Here is a 23,183-nt window from a genome sequence, read left to right as displayed (position 1 = left end):
ATTTTGCCCCCAATCGAAGAGCTTCCTAGCCTGGGAACTCCCTTATCCTGGAGTTCTGCCAAAGTTGGAGCTTGAGCATTTGCTGGAGGCAACCCAAGGTGTTGGTTGACAGGCAGGTGTTTAATAGCTTGAGATTAGAAAAATCACTCTCTCTGCTGTATGCCATTCTGAGCTACAAGATGGGGACAAGAACAAGGTTAATTCATTTGACTACACAGTACTAACCTACTGAATCCACTAATGGTAAATAATGATAGGTATCACAGATGTGTGACTTTGTGACTGGAATGCTCTCTATTCTGCATTAGGTTGTGTTTGTAATAAAGTTCTGTTTTTTATGTTATATTATGGAAAATCTTTACAAACACACACACACCCCTTCACTAATGTGTAATCATAATGTAAAATACACTGCCCTTAACAGAGGGAAACAACAAATTCAACACATTGATACCTCACTCAGATCTTTATACATCAAAAAGTGGTTCAGAAGGCACCAGCTTCCATGAACAAAACACTCTCTTGAAAACAAGGGCCCTTCTGTGAAATACTGATCAAAATTTCTGCCTAGGGTTTTTACAGCACAGAATGCATCAACAAAACCTATTCTATTTCATTCTGATATCATTAACCCAAAATAAATGTCCAGGACCTGTGGACACATACGCATGCAGATGCACACATGCTGGTCCAGCATCTTAGTGTGTAGAAGCAGGAACTCCTACTGCATTCAAAAGTCTACGCAAGCAGGAACTTCCTTATTCTCTTAAAAAGTCAGAGAAAATGCCACCATGCAAACACCAGGGATGTGTTTGCAGAGCTTTTTTCAACATTGAAGAGAATGGGCAGCCCCTGCTCATATGGAATTCCATGTGTATGTCTCAGAGCTCTGTAGAGCTTCAAAGTGCAAGTACAATGGAGAGCAGGCTCATACTTTTACCACTTTTACTGTGAAAGCCAAAGGATGACTTAAATGTTCTAAGAGACAGTTCATCTACCATCAGTGCAACTGAGTACACATAGAAGATTGATCTTACAATTTGCCAACACATTTTCAGTAAGTTACATCTGATTGAGTCGTGCCACCAAGGAGAGCACAAGTTTACTTGATTTTATCCACAACCACCCTTGAAAGCTAATTAGGAGGAAAGATGGTACCTTATCTAAGGCCACCTGCTAAGCTTCATGGTTGAGCATGGTTTTGGATCCAGACCCCCATGTTCCAAGCCCAAAACTCTATCCATTACTCAACAATATACAATGGTCAAAAAACCTGCTGGTTTAAGTCCAGAATTAAGGCTCTCTCAATCTGGCCCAAGCTCCATGAAGGCGAGAAATTGGAACCTAAGGCTGATGCCTTAACAGATGTGCCACATGATCAGTAATGATTTTCTGCAATGCCACAATTCTGCTTGGTTCCAACTTGCCCTCTATGCACCCACACTTTCCTTGGTCTTTCAGGCCCAAATCAAGATGGAATGCCTGGCACCAGCAAAGACGCCCAAAAGATTTGCATTTGTGCATAAATGCAAGCTTGTGTTTCTCTCTGTGTGCACTTGTGTTGTGTGTGCATTTGTGTATTGTGTGTTGTGTTGTGTGACTGTAGAATGTGCATGTTTCTGTGCTTGTGTGTTATGTGCATGTCATGTGTTTGTGTGTGCTGCATGTGTCTGGCATGCATTTCTGTGTTACATTTGTGTGATTGTGTATTTGTATTGTGTGTGTGCACGTGTGAGTTGCATACACATGTTTCTGTGTTGGGTGTTTATATCTTTGTGTTACAAATATGTATTTGTGTATTTGTGTGGTGTGCACATGTGTGTTGTGTATAGCATGTGTTACACACGTGTCTTTGTGCAGATTGCACATTTGTGCTGTGTGTTCACATTCCATAACTAACAGAATAGGCACTGCACCTCCAACAGAACCCAACAGCTGGCTCTCCCTGCCAAATCTCAGTGTACTGGCAAACTATGTCAGCATTCTGGCTACATTATCAGTCAGATTCCACATAACTTTGCCAGCACTTGCTAGCCATGGGCTTTAATAGGACAGGAAATCCTTAAAAACCTTTGAACTGCTACTCCAAACTTCATCAAACCAACAAAGGAGTGCCTTCCTAGACAAGCCTGAACAGATTACATCAGTCATTTTCATCAAAGTTGGGGGTGGGGGAATAATATGCATGGATTTAAAAATTTGGGGGGAGGACCAAAGTTTCAATTTTCAGCACTTTTTAACATGCTATAGCTGTGGCATTTTTAAAATCAGATTTTCCTGGAGTTAGGCACATTTGTGGACCTCATAAGTTAGATCATGCACACTAAGTTTCAAATTATCAGCTCAACAGTTGTCATATTTATAAGCAATAGAATACTAAGGATTGTAATGGTGGAACCTTCCCCCTGCCCTTCCCCCCCTTTTTTGCTACTTGCCCTAACTAAAGGGGCACTGAGCACTCCCATGCTTAATGATTAATTTAGCAGCACATTCTTAACATTGGAGATGAGCAAATCCTGGTTAGAATTCTATGTAGGCATACCATGTAATTTTTTTGGTCATCTGCTGATATCACCATGAACCCTGATTGTTACGATATGTGTTGGGTCTCTGGTCACCAGTTCTGATATTCATTTGGTGAGGACCAAAGAGAGGGCTTTCTTTTTCATGGCACTACAATTATGGAACTTTCTCTTCAGGGACATCTGCCTAGCTCCCTCCTTGGCTGTTGTCATAAAAGCCTTGAAGACATTGCTCTTCCTGAAAATTTTCAACTGAATTGTTTTTTGTGAAGCTTTCAACGGAACTCTGTACAGCTTTTAAACTGTTGGTATAGTTCTTTTTTCTTTTTCTCTGCTGCTGTTTAAAATTTGGATATTTGTCTTTAATGGATGGGTTCAGACATCACACAAAATCATGGTTTATTTCATCTAACTATACCAACTGTTGTGAGTTTGTATGTCTGAACCTGCATCAGGCAACAAATTGTGGTTTACTTTGAACAATCAAACCATTATCTGAATCCAAGGTTTGAAGTTGGTTGGTTTGCCTAACCATGATCTCATGGGATGCCTGAACCCACAACTGTGATTTTATCTTGGTTAGTTTCAGTAGCTCCGCCCTCACAGGGCACACTCATAGAGAGAGGCAAGTCTTGAACATGGGAGGTAAGGAGAAGGGATGTGTCCTGAACACACCACAATATGGTAAAACTATCAGGTTGATTACTGGCACCACAGACAAGCAATCCTCTGTGAGAGATTGTGAAGTGCAGAAGCCTGGGATGTTGACATGGGCCAATTATCCTACTGATATTCCTCAACATGCCACACTCAGCCTGGATCTGGCAAAACCTGGTGCATGGAAGAGTTTAACTGACCCATAAGAGTCCAGGCACAAAAGGTGGACTCCAGAATCTGTCACCGGAATGTGGGTTATTCTGGATTCTGCTGCCATCTAAGGTGGCGAGTATTATCCTACTATTTATCACACACACAAGATTGTGTCCTTAGCCCCTTTCAGGACATCGTTGTCATTTGTTGTCTCCACAGCCAAGTTAATACAATATTTGATTTCACTTTATAAATGATCATAAAGCTCTTGTTAACTTGGTAGCCAAAAGCGCAGGATTGCAGATAGTAAGTCTCTTATCTTTCCTTTTCCCCCCTATAAAGCCTGAACAAAGAACTTCACTTAGTTGCTCTAACAAGAACATTATTCTTTAATGCTGGGGAAGATCAAAAATAGCAACTGGAAAAGTTGCGACACATTTTTATCATAGTTGAGTGGAAAACTTACTCCATGGTTTTAAGCCTTACTGCCTGTTTTCCCCAACACTGAATTAAACTAAGACTGCTGTCTCCATTGCCTTAAATTATTAGCTAATTAGCCTTGACTAAGGGACAACAGTGTGTTTGTGCTGGCAAGCTGTGAAAAGAACACTTCAGCAGGGAAGATCAATGGCATTTTTGTCTGGCTTACAATAAGAAATCTGCTGGCCTGGGTTATGAGTTTAAACCATCTTTCATTTGGCAGACAAGACAGTGATATTGACAGATCAATAGAGTAACTTTATGGCAGGCTGCTGCTTCTGGAGATGGTTGAATCATATTAAAGAGGCATCATTCTTAAAACCAGGAAAGTAGATTTGGACAAAAGCTACCTGACCTTTGAAAATGCTAACACAGTCCTTATATAAAAAATAAAGCCATCAAAGCATGTATCCAAGGCCCTCCAAGATAGACTCATCCTTCAATGACAGAGTTGGAGAGGAAGCATTATCCATGCCCTATTAGGAACAGACTAGGATTTTCCTAGTTGCATACATGGGTATATTCTTTGCATGGATGTCACCAGGCAGAGACAAAGGCAGTCTGGGCTAACAAATGGGGTGAGCCCTCGCTGAACAAGATTGTCACAAAGAGACTCTGAAATAGTGAGCTACGGGGATCAAGTTTAATTTTCTACTATCCTTTTTAAATATTGTAAATTTAGGTTGTGACAGATCTAGGGATCCTGTAGATTAAGAAAAGCACTACCATTAGACAAGATGACAATGAGATCTCACATAGTAGATTGAGGGAAGAATATAAAATATGGCAAATGTGGGAAACCCCATACAGTGCCAACAGTGCACAGTTGGAGAAGTGCCAACAGTGCACAGTATGGAGAAAGTGACATGCATGCATGACCACTGCATTCAAGGCCATAGGATTGGTGCATGTATCCAAGCACCAGAACTCCAAGATAGCACCATGCAAGCATGCAGTTGCATCTATACCTCTATTTATTTTGGCATTTTTTCTTTTTAAAACCCCTTATCCTGCTCCCAGTGATCCACTTCCCACTGGGACAAAGACAAGAGCAAATACTGCCAGCTGAACTAGAATGTCCCAAGGTCGGAACGTTCCGCCTCAAAACTGACTGTTTCGAGAGTTCTGAGCTCAGAATAGAACACCCTTTAAAAAGGGGTCCTGTTTCAAGCTCGGAACGGAACAACCCATTCTGAGGTGGAACATTCTGACTCCGTTCTGAGGGCCATTTTGGATTTCAAAATGGCACTTGGAGTGGAGGTCAGATCATTCCAACAGAATGAGGTCATTCTGATGGAACATTTTGAGCACTTTACATTCCGTTCTGAGTTTGGAACAGAATGCATACCTCTAGTATAACATATGGTCCTCGCCATAAAGACTGTAGTGCATGAAGGTATATTAAGAGCGGTGTTTGAATAAAAGGTGCATTTAAGTAACTTGACTAGGGAGCAAGAGGTTGCCGGTTCAGCTCCCCGCTGGTATGTTTCCTAGACTATGGGAAACACCTATATCAGGTAGCAGTGATATAGAAAGATGCTGAAAGGCATCATCTCATACTGTGCGGGAGATGGCAATGGTAAACCCCAGGGGCACAGCCACCATTGAGCGAAAGGGTTCAAAGAACCCAGGCCACCATAACTGGCACCCCCACCATGCCCCCCTGCATCTGACATCAGACAGGGGGGCGTGGCTTTGCTTGAAAACGGGGCTGCATTCCCTGTCTGAGAGTAAATACTGGCCATGCCGTTAATGCAGCACTGGCTGGTGGGGGAGTGGCTTCGCTCACTGTTTGCGCTGTGAACAGTGCCGTGTTCACAGAGCGGCCAGGAATGCTCTCCCTGCCTTTAAAGGCAGGGAGAGCAGCTCCCGGCCACACTGCGAATGCAGTGCTGGCTGGTATTTGCTCTCAAGTGAAGCTGCACCCCCTGCATTTGACGTCAGACACAAAAGCATCTGGGGGGAGCCACTGCAGTGGGAGGAACATAGGCCACCGGCTGGCTTTCTCCACCACTGGTAAACCTCTCCTGTATTCTACCAAAGAAAACCACATGGCTCTGTGATCGCCAGGGGTCAACACCGACTTGACAGCACAACTTTAACTTCCCAAACTTCTTTGGTGAAATAAAAAACGGGAAGGTTTGGACCAAGGATAACATTTTATCTTCTCTGCATTCTACATTTTCCATTGTGCTCTTGCAGTATATATAAAGGAGCTTTATAGCCAACTGCATTTTGACAGCCACCTTCCAAGGATTCAAACCACCAGCACTTGGTTTCCACCCAGCAATTCTATCCATTTGCCACAAAACCACATAACACGCAGCTGGCACAGAAACATTCCAATGCCAGCCCCCAAAGACTATTTCGTGGGATGCTAAGTACATATGCAGATAGTGCCTTTGACATCTTGCTATGTTGGGATTTTTTAACTAGTTGCTACGTCTCCAGGTAAATATCCTGGTTCTTGTAATTATTTATTTATTTTAGTCAGCTATACACTTCCATCTAAAAATTAAGTACAGGTGGCCCTCAATATTAGCTGATTCAATGTCCACTGTTTCACTTCTTCACGTATACACCTGTCTGTATACCAATCTTGTTAGCACGTGTGGCCGTGGGGTGTGTTTCTGCCTATTTGTGGTTTTCTACCCCTTATAACAAAATTGTCCCAGCCACACATGGGGCCTCTTTAATGCACCAGCTGGGGAGTGGGGAGAGTTTAAATTTAAAATCTGATTGGCTGAGTTAAATTTTCAGCTGATTGGCAGGGAGGTTTAAATGGCCTCCCTCCCTGCTTCACAGCTGGTGCACAAGAAGGCTTAAAAGAGGTGGCACAAGTGGCTGGGACACTCTTTAGGTGTCCTAACCACTTGTGCCACCGGAGTGCAGAAACTAACCCCATTTTGGGGGTTAGGTTAAGCACTCCAATATGCGGATTCACCCTTCACAGGACTTTCTCAGGATGTAACCCCCTTGATATTGAAGGGCTTCCTGTACACTGAAGGATTGTTTTCTTTTTATGGAAAGAAACTCTGATGTTACAAAATGTTAACAGTAGCCTATCCAATCCAAGGTCTCAGGGGTTTATTGGAACAGTAATATTAACACTTGGCTTTTAGCGTGCTCAAAGCCCTTTGTGCACATAATCTCAAGCCTGTTTAGTTTTGATCAGCATTATTATCTCCATATTGCAGAAGGAGGGGAGGCTGAAAGAGGGAAAGTTGCCTAAGGCCGCCTAGTGAATGTGTGGCAGTGGCAAAATTTGAATCAAGGACTTTCCGATTCACAGCTCAGTGTCTTAGCCATTATACAATACTAGCTGCCTCATAATGCCCGCGTGGTGTAGCGGTTAGAGTGCTGGACTAGGACCGGGGAGACCCGAGTTCAAATCCCCATTCAGCCATACAGGTGAAACTCGGAAAAGCAGAATATCGTGCAAAAGTCCATTAATTTCAGTAATGCAAATTAAAAGGTGAAACTGATATATGAGACAGACGCATTACATGCAAAGCGAGATAAGTCAAGCCTTAATTTGTTATCATTGTGATGATCATGGCGTACAGCTCATGAAAACCCCAAATCCACAATCTCAGAAAATTAGAATATTACATGGAACCAAGAAGACAAGGATTGAAGAATAGAACAATATCGGACTTTTGAAAAGTATAAGCATGCATATGTATTCAGTACTTGGTTTGGGCCCCTTTTGCAGCAATTACTGCCTCAATGCGGCGTGGCATGGATGCTATCAGCCTGTGGCACTGATGAGGTATTATGGAAGACCAGGATGCTTCATTAGCGGCCTTCAGCAATTCTGCATTGTTTGGTCTCATGTCTCTCATCCTTCTCTTGGCAATGCCCCATAGATTCTCTATAGGGTCAGGTCAGGCGAGTTTGCTGGCCAATCAAGCACAGTACACTGTATACTTTTCAGAGGTCCGATATTGTTCTATTCTTCGATCCTTGTCTTCTTGGTTCCATGTAATATTCTAATTTTCTGAGATTGTGGATTTGGGGTTTTCATGAGCTGTACGCCATGATCATCACAATTATAACAAATTAAGGCTTGACTTATCTCGCTTTGCATGTAATGCGTCTGTCTCATATATCAGCTTCACCTTTTAATTTGCATTACTGAAATTAATGGACTTTTGCACGATATTCTAATTTTCCGAGTTTCACCTGTACTAGCTGGGTGACTCTGGGCCAGTCACTTCTCTCTCAGCCTAACTTACTTCACAGGGTTGTTGTGAAAGAGAAACTCAAGTATGTAGTACACCGATCTGGGCTCCTTGGAGGAAGAGCGGGATATAAATGTAATAATAATAATAATAATGTACAACTGCAAGACAATTTTGCTCCCTAGGCCTTTCATTGCAGCACACCCTCCCAGCTCCCAATCCTATTCAGCAGGGACTTGTATCACTGCACTCTTCACATGCTCAGCTGAGTAAGGCCCGAAACAAGCCTGGGAAAATATTTCTGATTTCTACTAACCATATTTAGGTGTCAGCTCTTTAAGGAGTTTTTTCATGGTTTTATTCTCCTAGACAACAGAATCACATCCAACTTATGGTGGAGCTACTTTTGGAACATGATGTACAGATGTGGACATCCTATCTCAAAAAAGATATAACACTGAAAAAAGGTGCAGAAAAGGAAAATTAATCAAGGGCTTGGAGCACCTTCACTGCAAAAAAAAGTGAACATGTTTGGGGGCTCTTAGTTTATTTCTAAAAAATCACATTGTAGAGTTATGAAGCTTTTAATACTGAAATTCAGCAAATGAAACAGATTGGCAGAAGGTTTAGAACGTACAGGTAGACTCACTTTTTCATACAATGCATAACTTGAGGAACTAACCACCAATTAGCATTAGATTAGGGCCAAACTAGACATAAGGGGGCAGCCACGTGCATTTGATTCTGCCCAGTTCACATATACAGCAGGGATGGAGGAGGGTTGAGGCTTATTATTGTCAGGACCTGCCTGTACAGTATTTAAGACCACAAATCTGAGAATCTGCATACTGCTGCCTCATGTGGCAGCCAGCTGAATTGCAGCAGCCTTGCCCACCATGGAGATCTCAGGCTCAGGACAGACCCTGCCCAGCCAGGCTATTCACTGGACCCTTCCATGACTAGAAGGATATAAAGGTTTCCTGCCTGTGCTCAAGCTTTGCTCCTGCCTCAGTTACAAGGTTTTCTTGGTCCTGGGGTGCACTGTGTTACTTGACGCTGATTCCTGCTCAACTTGACCCCTGGTTTTGGCTTTGGAAAAGGCTTGCCTTTTTCCTCCAGGTTCTTCTTTGTCCATTTAGCTTTGACATACAGTTGCAACTCTGACTCATAAATAATCTCCTCATCTTGGTGCCTGGTTTGTCTGCTCAGCTTTGAACCCTCATTTTAGCACTGACTCCCATCTTGTCTCCTGAATCCAATTCCAGGCCTGTTCCCATTGCTCCTGGTTCTCTGCTGGGCCCTCTCGGTCCTAGGTTTCAGATTAAAACACATGGCTGCCCATGACACAGAGCTACTTATTTACATTAAAGGAAAAGTCTGGGGTAGGGGTGGGAAGTAAAATTTGATTTCTCCCTCACTTTACCTCTTGCACTCCATGGTTTTGAACAATTTTCTCTCAGCACAACTCATTTTTAATATCAGAACTGCACTGGAAGAAAACTGCTTAATGCTACAGAGCACAGAGAGGTAATCCAGGAGAGAGAGCAGCTCTCTCTTATGAGCACTTTTTCACATAAAACATAGGCTTCCCCCAACACCACTTTAGATGGGAGCATCAGGTGGCTTTTAAAACAGTTCAAACAGAACACACACACACATAAACACTGTATATGTATATCTGCATACAAAGCAGTCTCACACTGAGTTGGACAGTTGGGCCATCTATTTCCATACTAGCTTAACCTGCGCAGAATATTTGCATGCTAGAACCAGCATGGTATAGTGGTTAGAGTGTGGGACTAGGACCAGGGAGACCCGAGTTCAAATCCCCATTCAGCCATGAGACTTGCTAGGTGACTCTGGGCCAGTCACTTCTCAGCCTAACCTAATTCACAGGGTTGTTGTGAGGAGAAACTTAAGTATGTAGTACACCACTCTGGGCTCCTTGGAGAAAGAGCAGGATATAAAATGTAAAAATAAATATATATACATAAATAAATAATACTTGATTGCTCCCCTTCGCCCCCCACCCACAGCCTCCTCACCTCAGAGATCTCTCCACCCTCACCTGAGCCGTGCTCCTGCTCCTCTTCCTCCATCCCATTGCTCCACCCCCCCTCACCCCTCTTGGTCACGGCTGCAGTATTGCCAACGCCAATTGGCCAAGCTGCAACCCCCTAACCCCAGAGACCTCCCCACTCTCACCTGAGCTTAGCTCCTGCTCCTCCCTGCAGGCAGCTCATTTCCCACAGGCCACTGAGGCCCGGGCCTGTCCCTCGCCTGCCTGCCTCCCTCCCACCAGTGGCTTCTGTAGCCCCGAGTAGCAGCAGCAGGGGCAGTTGACCGGGCCCTTCCTCGCTACCGCCGCCACCATGGTCACTCGTTCCCCTCAGGCTGCTTACAGGCCCAGGCCCATCCCCCACCTTTCCTTCTTTTTCTCTTTCTCGCCACTCTTCCCCTCTGTCTTTCTTCCCCTCACTTTTTTCTTTATTTCTCTCTCTCCCTGAGTTGACAGATCTTGTTCATCTTGTTTCCTCATCTATTTCACACAGTGGCAGCTTCCTTCTCCTGAAGGGGCTCTTTCCTCCCTCACGACCCCTCTCTTCACAGACCCCTGCCCATTATACTTTTATATACAGATAGATTCTTCACCCCCCTACACTTAAGCACATCTTCCACCCAGTAACAGTTGCATTCCAACTGACCTTAACCACCACAGGCTCCTCCCCCCATCTGCATATGGAATCCCCACTTCCCAATCTCCACAGTGCTTCTGCTCTCACAGGCTCCTCCTTCCTATCTGCATATGGAATCCCTACTGCCCAATCTCCACAGTGCTTCTGCTCTCACAAGTTCCTCTTCCCTATCTGCATGTGGAATCCCCACAAACAACCACCATGGTGCTTCTGCTCTGTTACCTTTAATTGATAAAGCATTGTGTGGGCGGGGCTTGTCACTAGTAGTGTGCACGGACCGGTTCGGAGGCCATTCTACTGGCCTCCGAACCGGTCCGGACGTGGGGTGGTTTTGGTTCGGGAGGGTTAGGGTGGGGGGGTTCCATTAAGGGCGGGGGGGGCTTTACTTACCCCTCCCGCCCTTTCCAGCTTTGGCTCCGTAAATATTAAAAAAAAATCTGGGCAGCAGGATCCCTCGCCGCCTGCTTCTATCTCCATGGCTCCGCGCTGCTCCTTCCTGTTTAAAAAATCAGACGGCAGGATACTTCCCTGCCGCCCCCTGCTGCCGCTGAAGCCCCCTCGAAGCTCTCTCGCCCCCTTAAATCTCGCCCGGACCGAGTCCGACCGCTCTCGGGCGGGCGGCAGCAAGATGTCCTTCCGCCCGCCCGCTCCCTTCCCTGCCGTCTGACTCTGCGAAGTGCAGGAAGCCTTCCTGCACTTCGCAGACAGCAGGGAAGGGGGCGGGCGGAAGGACATCTCGCTGCTGCCCGCCCGAGCGCAGTCGGACTCGGTCCGGGCGAGATTTAAGGGGGCGAGAGAGCTTCGAGGGGGCTTCAGCGGCAGCAGGGGGCGGCAGGGGGCGGCAGGGAAGTATCCTGCCGTCCGATTTTTTAAACAGGAAGGAGCAGCGCGGAGCCATGGAGATAGAAGCGGGTGGCGAGGGATCCTGCCGCCCGGATTTTTTTTTGATATTTACGGCGCCAAAGCTGGAAAGGGCGGGAGGGGTAAGTAAAGCCCCCCCCTTAATGGAACCCCCCACCCAGTGCCGAACCGCAGCTCTGCGGTTCCGTGCACACCCCTACTTGCCACATACGTCCTTAGAATATTATAGAGAGATTGTCTACAGTGACTGGCAGCAGTTCTCTAGGGTTTCTTAAAGGGGTCTTTCCTAACCTTACCAGGAGACTTTCTGTATGCAAAGCATATACCTGGCAACTAAGCTAGGAAAATAAAGTCTATTAATTATGATTAGGAATGACAGATAAATTAACCTCCATGTTCAGAGGCAGAGTATCTCTGGTACCAATTTCTGAGTTTGCCTTAATGCGCTACTTGTAAGCTTGCTCAAAACTGGCTCGCCACTGTTGGAAACAGGATGCTGGACCAGAAAAGCTTTTGGTCCAAATCTAGCATGGCTCTTTCATGTTCATGTGCCTGGCCTTTTCCTTCCTGATGAAAAATGTGCTCGAGTAATTTTCCAGCTAAAGAAAGTATGCTCAATCTACAAACCTGTGCAAAAGATTTGAGAGCCACTATCCAAGACAGGAAGCAGCTATCATGTACAAATGTCAACACATTGCTGATATTCTCATAAGTGTTTATTCAGTTCTTATAGGTGTTTGTTGAGGGAAGATTTCCTTCTTTTTCCCTGGGATACTGACTCTTGAGATGGGCTTTGAAATAAGCCTCTTAAAAGAAAGCTAGAAGTGACTGTAAAATTGCTCTCCCTTTTATGCTGCCATGTCAAGCAATGAATAAATAAATTTTTAATAAATGAGAATCAGATTTAAGATTTTAAGATTTTCCTCCTTATTTGTGCAGCTACAAAAATATTATTTAATATTATGAAACAAATTAAATACACCAAGCGAATGGCAGGCTAAACAGTTAAATCCTAGCTAGATAGATAAAGACTATAAATCACAGCTTTCAGATGGATGAGATGTGGGCATATTCTTTATTAAGTGGAGATAAATGCTCTCCTCCTCATTCCCTAATAGGTTATTCTTACATAACTACAGGATATGTTTCCAGGTCAATCTGGAGAGGATTTTGAAACACAATGCTAATCCTGGTGCTGAAAACTTAAGCAACATGAGCATATTTTCTAAATGTTGCACAACCATTTAGCAGAAACTCTTGTTAAAGCAGGGCAGTGCCCAGATCAAAATTGAGTACTAGTGTCCAGAATCCTTAGCAGCTGACCCTAGCAATGCATTTCATAGAGCACACCATTGCAATAAATCCTAATTACAAGAAAACACACACAGACCCTCTCTCTCCCCACATAGATAACGGTGAGCTTTGGGACACCCTGCAAGTAGGGGAGTGGCACTCCACTCACTTTCTCTCTCCTTTTCGATGAATGATGTTCATTCACTGGTTGTTTGACTCTGGGAACCTAAGCCTTTCCTATTTCACTTACCTTATCCAACCAGTGCTGCTGCAAGCCCAACATTTCTTGCCTGCAGCAACCTCTCTTCAGTAGGGCTCTGTGTATTACACCGTAAAGGCCCAGGTAGCTCAAATCCTGTGCCCGACAAACTATGCAAATTTGTGTCATTCCTCTTGCTTCACACAGTTCACCCTGCAACTGTTATCATCGATCTCATTTTGCACATAATGGGGAATAGGCAAGGAGTGATGCAGGGCACCTCAACCACTAGAAATCTCACTGAGTCACCCCTTTGGTGTCTGACATCTTTTCAGACTTTGACTATATGCTTTTAAGCAAATCTTCAAGGTCATAAAGGCCAGGAACTTTATTAACGATAATGATAATGATAATAATAATAATGGCAAGATCGCCAGGGAGATCAATGCCTCCAGTACCACATTCTGAACTTTTTCTCTGCTTCCACTCACAAAGCTCTCCTCTTCAGATCCCAGATCCAATGTTTTTCTTTGGTTCTAGAGACAGGGTGAGAGAGTACAGCAGTTGCAAATGGCCATGCAAGAACTGTAAAGAGCACTGACAACAGAAACTGTACCCAGGACAACTGGAGGTAGTTAAATACTGCCTAATCTACAGGGCTGGAAAACAGAGCAAATATTCCACCTGCCAATGGATGGGCCAGTATCAAAGCTGAGTTGTACATTAGGGCATATATTAATTAATTCTTAAGGTTTCAAGAGTAACTCAAGTTATATTTAACCAACAGAGAAATTATATAAAGCTGAAACACTGACATACATTATTATCTTCTTTATAAGACATACCCATGGCTAATCCCACGTGTGGCAGCTCTCGCGAGAGTTAGCAAGCAGCTGCCCGGATAGCGACGGGGAAGAAAACACCAATGGCGGCTGGCAGGAGAAGGTGGCCAGCCGGCCGGTGGAAAAAAGCATGGCAGTGGACAGGAGGTAGCGAATAGGCAGCTGCCGGGCAGGAGGAGGTGGTGGTCCGATGGCGGGAGGGTGGCTGGCTAGCCGGCCAGCAGGGAAAATAAGCACGGGGGAGGGGCATGGGGGAAAAGAGAACACCTGCAGCAAATTAGAGGTGCAGATGCTCCGCACCTGGCCCAGCCAGCTTTTATTTATTTATTTATTTATTTATTTATTTATTTATTTATTTTGATATGCCACCTTAATCTGAAGGCTCTAGGCCTCCAGTTCACAAAAGTAAATACAATAAAGGCAAAATAAAACCACCATTAAAATTTAAATTTACAATTTAAAAAACAGTCACAGATTACTAAAAGCCAGGCTAAAAAGATGTGTCTTAAGGGCTTTCTTAAAGGTGGGTAAAGATGTTAAACCACAAATGGCTATAGGGAGCACATTCCAGAGCCCAGGAGCAACTACAGAGAAGGCCTGCTCCCAAGTCACCACCAGACAAGTTGGCGGCATCTGGAGATGAACCTTAATGTATGGTGGGTATCATACAGAAGAAGGCGCTCTCCCAGCTAACTCAGTGGTAAGCTGTTTAGGGCTTTAAAGGTAATTACCAGAACTCTGTGTTTTGCCTGGAAACCTATTGGTAGCCAATGCAGTTGCTTTACAGGTAAAGTGTGCTGTCGAGTCAGTGTAAATTCCTGGCAACTACAGAGCCCTGTGGTTGTCTATGGTAAAACAGGCCTAATATGGTCTTTCTGAGAAACCCCGGAGACCAATCTAGCCTCTGCATTTTGGACCAACTAAAGTTTTGGAACAACTGAATGTATTATACCACATATAAAGGCAGCCCCATGTAGAGCACATTGCAGAAGTTAAGCCTAGAGGTTACCAGAGAGTGCACCCCTTATGTCCACTAACAGCAATTTCAAATCACAACTAAAAATATGCTCTCATCACACCCAATTCTATGTCAAACTTCCCTTAAGGCGAAGTACTAAAATTATTATTATTGTTACAGTTTACCCAACAATTACTCTTACGAGATAATAGCTTTTAAATCTCTTGATGAAATTCTTGATAATAGACCTTAAACAGGAACACAAGACAATCGTTCTTACTGTGGTCCCATTAATGTCTGAAAACACTCCATCTTAGCTCCTTGAGCATATACCAAAACTGGATAAAGGAACCTTATGTTACATCATTGGCTTGAGTTTGCTCTCTCTTGGGGGTGTTCCCATGACAGATTTAATTTGTCCTGTTAGTAATCTTTATGAATTTCCTGTACTTGTATGCTTTCACCTCATGAGATGGTGAGATTCAGAATGAAAAAACAACCATAATTCTGAATTTCCCCATACTCATGAGCAACTGATGCACATATGTCAAAGCTAGGACTGTCAACTGATCAGAAAAGGGCTGTTCTGCCACATGAGTGATTTTAAAGAAGAGAGGAGGGAGGGCATTACATTCTCCCTCTTAAAAGGAATTAAAAAGGGAACAGTATTGATTAAAAGTCGGCTAATCTGCAAACCTGTGCTACTCAGCACTGTATTATTTTTATGCATACAGATGAAGGAATGAGATGTTGGTAACATCATGCACCTATTTCTGTTTCAGCTACCCTTCCCCTGCAGGGCCATCAAGACCAATTGTCCTGCAAAAAAGAAGCAGGAGAGAAAAGGTGGGAGGCAATAGGGGTGTTTCCCCTTTACAAGCATAGCCACCCAAACTAGCTGAACTGGGGCAAACCAGTTCAATCTGAACTAGGCCTGTTTCGATTCAGTCTTGGACTGGCCCCCATTTTGAGGGGCTGATCCAGTCTGAGTTCAAAGCAGTCAAACCAGGCCAGTTCAAATTGAACTGGGTTCAATTTGAACCAGTTCTGTACACCCCTAGGAGACAACAGCATCTGATGCCTGTTTACACTTCAGTTGGACTGGGTTTATGTTGTTTCACATGAAAGGTTAACATTTATTGCCTCTTATCAATATAGAATACTCCAATCAAAAAGTGGGATAAATATGTACAAAAATAAATACACAAGACATACACGCAGAAACAGGTTTACATTCTAAAGAAAACATGAAAGTTATATCTATATAACAAACATATGCCAGTTTTATCCAATTATATAACTTGCACAGCTTTCCCCAAAGAATCCAGAGAGTTATCATTTGGTTAAGGAGCTGATAGTTTAGTTAGAGAGCCATTATCCCACACACCAAACCACATTCAGCTTCCTGGGAACTGGTTCATGTCTGTAGTGTAGATATATCCTCTATACTACATTGGCTCTCTCTCCACACCCTTCTCTTCCTCTCTCTAAAACGTATGGAAGATAAGATAAACATATCCTGCTCTTATTCTGAAAGCAAACTCAGTTGACCATTCAACAGTCTAATCACCTGCATATACTATAACCACCTGAATATAGGTTGTATTGTTTTTCCTTCAAGATGCATTAAACCTCCAGCCCCAAACTCCGAACACCTTTTTCATAGAGAAGATGACAGCTTCCAATGAAATTCTTGTTATAACTGTTGTTTGATTTAGCACTAACAGCACACTTGGTGTTGGGGAATCTGATTAAATCCGATTAGCAAACTCTGCTTTTTGATCTACGATTACAGAATTAACTGATTAATTGCACTACTCTCCACTCCAATTAATAAGTATTACTTTTTTTCATTATGAAAAGAGCAAGGTGAAACAAGATTACATGAACAAAAAGCATTGCAAGAACGTTTATTCATATTCATCTCTCACCATGGTCCCTCCCTCTATTGTTTAGTGACTGTTGTCTTCCCTTTATTTTTTGTACCCCATGCCCCTCCTCATTTCCACATGTGAACATGAAGCCAGAGGAAGCTCTTGTGGAGGTCTGCAGAGGTCCTGACATGTAAATCGGCCATCCGATCTGGGTATAGGGGCAAAAGACTAATCGAACCATCTAGTAGCTGGTTTGTTTGTTTGTTTGTTTATCTATCTATCTATCAAATTTGTATGGTTAACAATAGCATAAAACAAGTTAAAAACATATACAAAAACTTAAACACAATTTAACAATTTAAAAATAAACCAGAGATTAAAACTCCCAAATTTTTAGGAAGCTGAGAAAGCTTGGGCAAAAAGATGGGTTTTCTGGTGTTTTTTGAAAATTGCCAGAGATGGGGAGGATCGTATCTCAGCAGAGAGTGCATTCCACAATCTCAGGGCAGCAACCGAGAAGGCCTGTTTCTGTGTAGTTACCAAACGAGTTGGCGGTAACTGGAGATGGACCTCCTCAGATGACCTCAATGGGCGGTGGGGCTTATAGTGAAGAAGACAGATACCAAGGGCCTAAGCCGTTTAGGGCTTTATAAGTTATAACTAGCACTTTGTATTCTGCCCGGAAACCTATTGGCAGCCAGTGTAGCTCCATCAGTAAAGGAGTAACATGGTCTCTCCGAGATGACCCAGAGACCAGCCTGGCTACCGCATTCTGAACCAACTGAAGTTTCCGGACTATGTACAAAGGCAGCCCGACATAGAGTGCATTACAGAAGTCAAGTCTGGAGGTTACCAACAGATGTACCACTGTTTTGAGGTCATTGATCTTGAGAAATGGGCGCAGCTGGCGTATCAGCCGGAGCTGATAAAAAGCACCCCTGGCCACCGCCTCAACCTGAGAAACCAGGGAGAGGTGTGAATCCAGAAGTACTCCCAGACGGTGAATCTGTTCCTTTTGGGGAAGTGTGACCCCATCTAGAACAGAGAGATCAAAATCATCTCTGGAGTTCTGACCCCGCACAATAAGTACCTCCATCTTATCTGGATTCAGCTTCAGTTTATTCTCCCTCATCCAGCCCATTACTGCTTCCAGGCAGGCATTTAGGTTCCCTCTGAAGCTTCCCTCAGAATAGTTGGTGCTCATGATGTCTACCCGCCACATAGTTTTATCTGGTAAAGCGAATGATTAGAAGTCTTGGGGTCAAAACAATCTTAATCTATTCTCAACCTTTACATGGGAAAAAAGCCTGGCTTGCTGGTATGGAGCTGGGCATGGAATGCGGGCCACCTAGTGGGAATGCCAGCTGCCTAATGAAGAAGAATCAGGTTTGTTTAAAATGGATGGTTCACATCTTGGCCTAGGCTCAATGAGAAGTATCACAATCAGAAGTTAGGTTCTAATTTCAGGCATAGATTTCCAAAATGATCTCAGACTGACACAAGTACTTAAGGATCAGTCTTTATTTCAGCACTTACCACAATTCTAAGCAAGAAACCATAATACAGTGTACTCAACCAGTATGAGAGACCAACACACTCCTCAGCGAAGATCAGTGAAGGATCCAGTACCATCTATTACAATTATTTTTATAACTTTAATGATGATAGTGGTTTACTGCTTTCTGATTGGATCTCACCTGCTTACGCACAATACATGACCAGGCCCCCAAGAACATATGTACCATGTCAATGTACTGAACATTTGCAGTCACTTTCTTGAGTCATTAACTACCTGGGAAAACCTTTTCTTCTAAACCTAGGAGGCCAAACCTTCTAAACATAACCTTCTGAGGTTATGGCCAAGCCCAGAGGGATGCACTTAAATTATTTAAATATAAATCTCACAATATGAGCTCCCATCATCCCTAGCCCTTGTGGTTGGGATGATGGAAATTCTAACCTAACAACCTCTGGCAACCCAAGTTTGAAAACCCCTGCCTTACTGTATTGCTACAGGAACCAATATGCTGCATTCCTAGATCCAGAATAAGAAACGCTCACATAATTCAGCAGGGAAGCTCCTGGGGCCAGGCAGTGTGGTTATTTCTTGGGAGTGCTGGGGCAAGCCTCCCTACCTGGGAGTACCATGTGACCCCCTTCACCTACAGAAGCAGCATCTTCCTTCTCACCTGCTCCCTCTGGTGCTGCATGAACCAGCTGAGGCTTTAAAAACAGAACTGGAAGGGATCATAGACTATAGAAGACATTCATCATCATCATCATCATCATCATCATCATCATCATCATCATCATCGATTTCTATATCGCCCTTCCAAAAATAGCTCAGGGTGGTTTACACATAGAAATAACAAACAAATAAGATGGATCCCTGTCCCCAAAGGGCTCATATTCTAAAAAGAAACATAAGATAGACACCAGCAACAGTCACTGGAAGTACTGTGCTGGGGGTGGATAGGGCCAGTTACTCTCCCCCTGCTATTTTCTTTATAAAGAGAATCACTACGGTAAAAGGTGCCTCTTTTGCCCAGTTAGCAGGGGTAACATTAGTGACTCTAGCATATTTTATAGTCGATGGGATCTTAAGACTATAGACAATGCCAGAGTTTTTAGCATCTTCTTAGTCTGTAGTCTCTGAAAGAAGAGAGACAAGGTCATTATGAGTTATCTGATTATCTTCTTTCTCTCTGAGCTTGGGATGGTACTATCATTCAGCCTTTACTGGAGTGCACTACAAAATGTCCTTTCTATTGAATCAGTGTTATGAAGGGTTCTAGAAGAGGGCCCCCTCCAAACTACTGAACTTGTCCTGCCAGATAAGGCTGTAAACAAGCAAGTCAGTAAACTCACAGGAAAATTTATCTAGCAATACAGATGGTTCCAGAGGCGTATCTAGGGAAAATAGCGCCTAGGGAAAGCACTGAAATTGCGCCCCCCTGTCCAAACATCTGACACCCATCTTTCAGTTAACTTTACCATAATATCAGCTCAAAAATACAAGTCAAGCTCGCTAATCTTTTAATATTTCAAAAAATATTTAGCAGTGGACGTAGCCAGACCAAAAAATGCTGGAAAACTACAAATTTCAGTATGCTGGGGCTCATGAAATACCCAAATACTTTGTGGAGGTGTACTTGGAAAACTAAACAGAAGTGCCTGTCTAATTCTCTACTATGTATTGTAGCATCATTACAACATAAGTTTTAAAAATAAATGGAGAATTTGACTTTTCCCAGATACTCTGAAAACAATTAAAGGATATGCAGAGTGAACTGTGTCACTGCTTGGAATATATTCTAGTATTTCAGAAAGACAGTTAAAATGAGAGAAAGAGAGCAAGAAACTCCCAGTGAGCCTTAATACTATGGATTTCACACTGATTCAAAGACAAACTCGCCATTAATAGCCATATTACTAAGACATCACATTTAACTCACTAATCACAAGAAGCAAAGTAAGAGCAAATGAATACAATCCTATCTCATAAGCTTCAGCTCAGTATTCACAAACCCTGATTCTCTGTACATAGTGCCAAACGAAATATGTGTACAGTGATTTATATTCTATTATTTTTTTAAAAAAAAATTACCTGTAGCCCCTTTGAGGGGCTTCCTAAGGGCCGTGGGGGGGGGGTGTCTGCAAAGGTTCCCCCTTCCCCCGCTGGCCTCTAGGGCCTCACAGAGACCATTTGAGCATGTGTGGTGGCCATGCCACCACGCATGCTCAGATGGCCTTTGTGAGGCCTGGCCTTGGGCCTCACAGAGGCTATCTGAACATGCGCAGTGGCCATTTTGTTTTCGGCAGCCATTTTTATTTATTTTTTTAATTTTAAAAAATGGCGCACCCCCTTCAAGTGGCACCCGGAGCACGTGCCCTGCCTGCCCTACCCTAGATACACTCCTGGATGTTTCATAAGGCAGCTCAGGACCAGGACAATGTGGGGCAGTTTTGTGGAGCTTGAGCCAGACTGAGATAGCGTTAACTCTTGTCTTAAACCAGCAGGTATTTTCACCATCATATTTCCATGATTTGTGAAATAGAAATTTAAGTTTGTGTTTGTATCTCTGTATCCCTGTGCTTATTGGTGGAAGTGCTTTTATTTCTCTGTGTGTGTCCTTGTGTTGCACATGTGTGTGCATATATTATCAAGTGTTTGTGTGCTTGTGTGCTTTTAAAACTAATTTTTAAAGCTGATTTTTATAAGTTTTAAAATTGTTTTGTATTGTATTTTTATTTTGTTTTGTGTTGTGATTTGATGTGTTTTATGTGGAGTATGATGATGATGATGATGCATATCTTTGTGTTTGTGTTTCTGTGTGGGTATGTGTGTGTAATGTGTATTGGTTAGGGATGTTCACGGAATTGGATTTGCATTCTGAGTCTGGAACACAATGCACATCCCCCGAAATGTTCCGTTAGAACAACTGGGCAAGCTGGTTGTTCTGACAGAACAAGCTCAGAACATTCTGAGTGTTCCGAGCGACATTTTGGAGGTGGGTTTTCCCTTGCTGACACTGGCTTCCAATTGGCTTGCAATCTCCTTGGTTCTTGGTTGGCTTGTTAGCATACAAATCAAGTTTGTTGGATAACAAGTCACATACATGCATCAGGTGCATGTGTCACATCTGTGTACTGGTGTGTTGTGTCTGTGTTTGTGCGTTTTTGTGTTGCATTGATACATCTGTGTGTATGCACTGCATCTGCATTTGTGCCATGTCCATTTTGCACCTGCGCTTGTGCACTGCACATCTGCACTTGTGTGTTTCATCTCGGTGTATTTGTGCATTTGTGTGTTGCTTCTGCTTGTTTCTGCAGTTATGTTGCATGCATGTATTTGTGTTGCGTTTGTGTGTGTTTGTGTATTTGTTTCGTGTATGCATTTGTGTCATATGTCACAAATGCATACGTCACAAATGCATAGACCTCGTCAAGTATATCACACATGCTATGATTCAAGTTATTCGCTCCAGCTGTCATATTTATAAGCAATAGAATGTTGAAGCTTATAATGGTGGAACATTTTTTTGCTGCATGCATTAACTAAAGAAGCACTCCCATGCCAATAAAATAAAATAAAATAAAATAAAATAAAATAAAATAAAATAAAATAAAATAAAATAAAATAAAATAAAATAAAATAAAAGTAAAGTAAAGTAAAGTAGGGGGAGGCAATTAGATAAACAAGTCATTCAGGTACTCCACTAATTAATGCTCCATTACCTGCTCTCCCTGCACAAGTCTGTTTGATAATTTAAAACCTCACACTGGATAGCAAATAAACCTGACTAAAAATCTCCCATCTTTGGTGCTGCTAAAGCACAGGAACAGGTTAGACCATAGTTTCTAGTCAGGTACAGAAATTAAGCTTTTTCTATATGCACACACATTCAAGCACTCACTCATTCTCACTAATTTCTTGAGGAGGCTGAGTTTTTCTGACCTTGCTCAACAGATATTGTTTAACAGTTTTCTATAGGGAAAGTGTGTACAGGAAATATACAAAGATTACTTCCCTGACAAATTAACTACAACAGGAAAAGCTGCTAGGATACTGGACATTGTTAAGAAAGTGTAAACCACAATGTGTAGGTGACAATTTTTCCCGTTTTACAATGCCATCTCTGTAATATTGGCCTTTTAAAATGAGGAATTGAACAGTCCCAAAGCAAAGTAACTGTGCTGAAATGAAATGAAGCCATGTTCTCATTCCTATTGCTTTGTAAACCACTTTGAGAACTTTATTTTTTTGTGTAGAAAAACAACAACAACAACAACAACAACAATAATGCTGCAGTAAATAATAATAAAAGCAAAATAAGAAGTAAGGGAAGTGCATCATCATGGGAACTGGATTACCTAACAAACATTTTTGTGAGGAACAGATTGCAAAATAGCTACAGGAACTGGAAATGCAAGCAGAAGCTAAATTCAATTCCAGCAGCAAAAGAAAACCTTACTTTGTAACATAGCATTTACTTCCTATGCTTATATTGATTCCCTTTCATTTGGATGGATTTGACTTCGGAAGCCTCTGAAACAGCTGTTGAATCCATCATAGTTTTGAATTAACCTACATGCATCCTCTTCTAAAGAGAGCACTTGTGTGGGTCACTCTTTGATTTGCAAATAGTGTAGCTTTAGAGCAGATATGCTTGTTATAAGACTTCCTTGCTTAATCTGAGTATTAAAAAAGGAAAATAAAGGTCAATAGGAAAGTAGGTTCACTCTAGGATTTCCCCCTGCTAGTTAAAACCACATGGTACTAATAACTGTTTACATAATCCCTATGAAACTTGCAGCAAATTGTGAGAGTTGAAACATGAAAGGGGGTGTAAGCACCAGATTAAGTTTAATTGTGCGCGCGCATACACACACACACACACACACACACACACCCCAAAGGAAGAATGTTGAATTTTCTGCTTGCTCTTTTTGTTTTGTTTTGG

At 42.8% G+C, this 23,183-nt stretch overlaps 1 protein-coding gene across 19 annotated transcripts in view; it reads right to left on the bottom strand.

The window, feature by feature from the left end:
- Positions 1-23,183, bottom strand: part of ZMIZ1 (zinc finger MIZ-type containing 1) — a 640,668-nt gene that overhangs the window by 388,087 nt on the left and 229,398 nt on the right. The window contains exon 1 of one of the 19 annotated variants that reach the window (XM_053309126.1): positions 10,702-10,912. The exons of 17 other annotated variants lie outside the window; for them this stretch is intronic. The gene's annotated coding sequence lies outside the window, so the exon portion shown is untranslated. One more of the 19 variants, XM_053309130.1, reaches the window with a different exon arrangement.

The sequence above is a fragment of the Hemicordylus capensis genome, chromosome 3, assembly GCF_027244095.1.
Source record: "Hemicordylus capensis ecotype Gifberg chromosome 3, rHemCap1.1.pri, whole genome shotgun sequence".
NCBI classification, from domain to species: domain Eukaryota; kingdom Metazoa; phylum Chordata; class Lepidosauria; order Squamata; family Cordylidae; genus Hemicordylus; species Hemicordylus capensis.
This window is presented reverse-complemented; position numbering and strand designations above follow the sequence as displayed.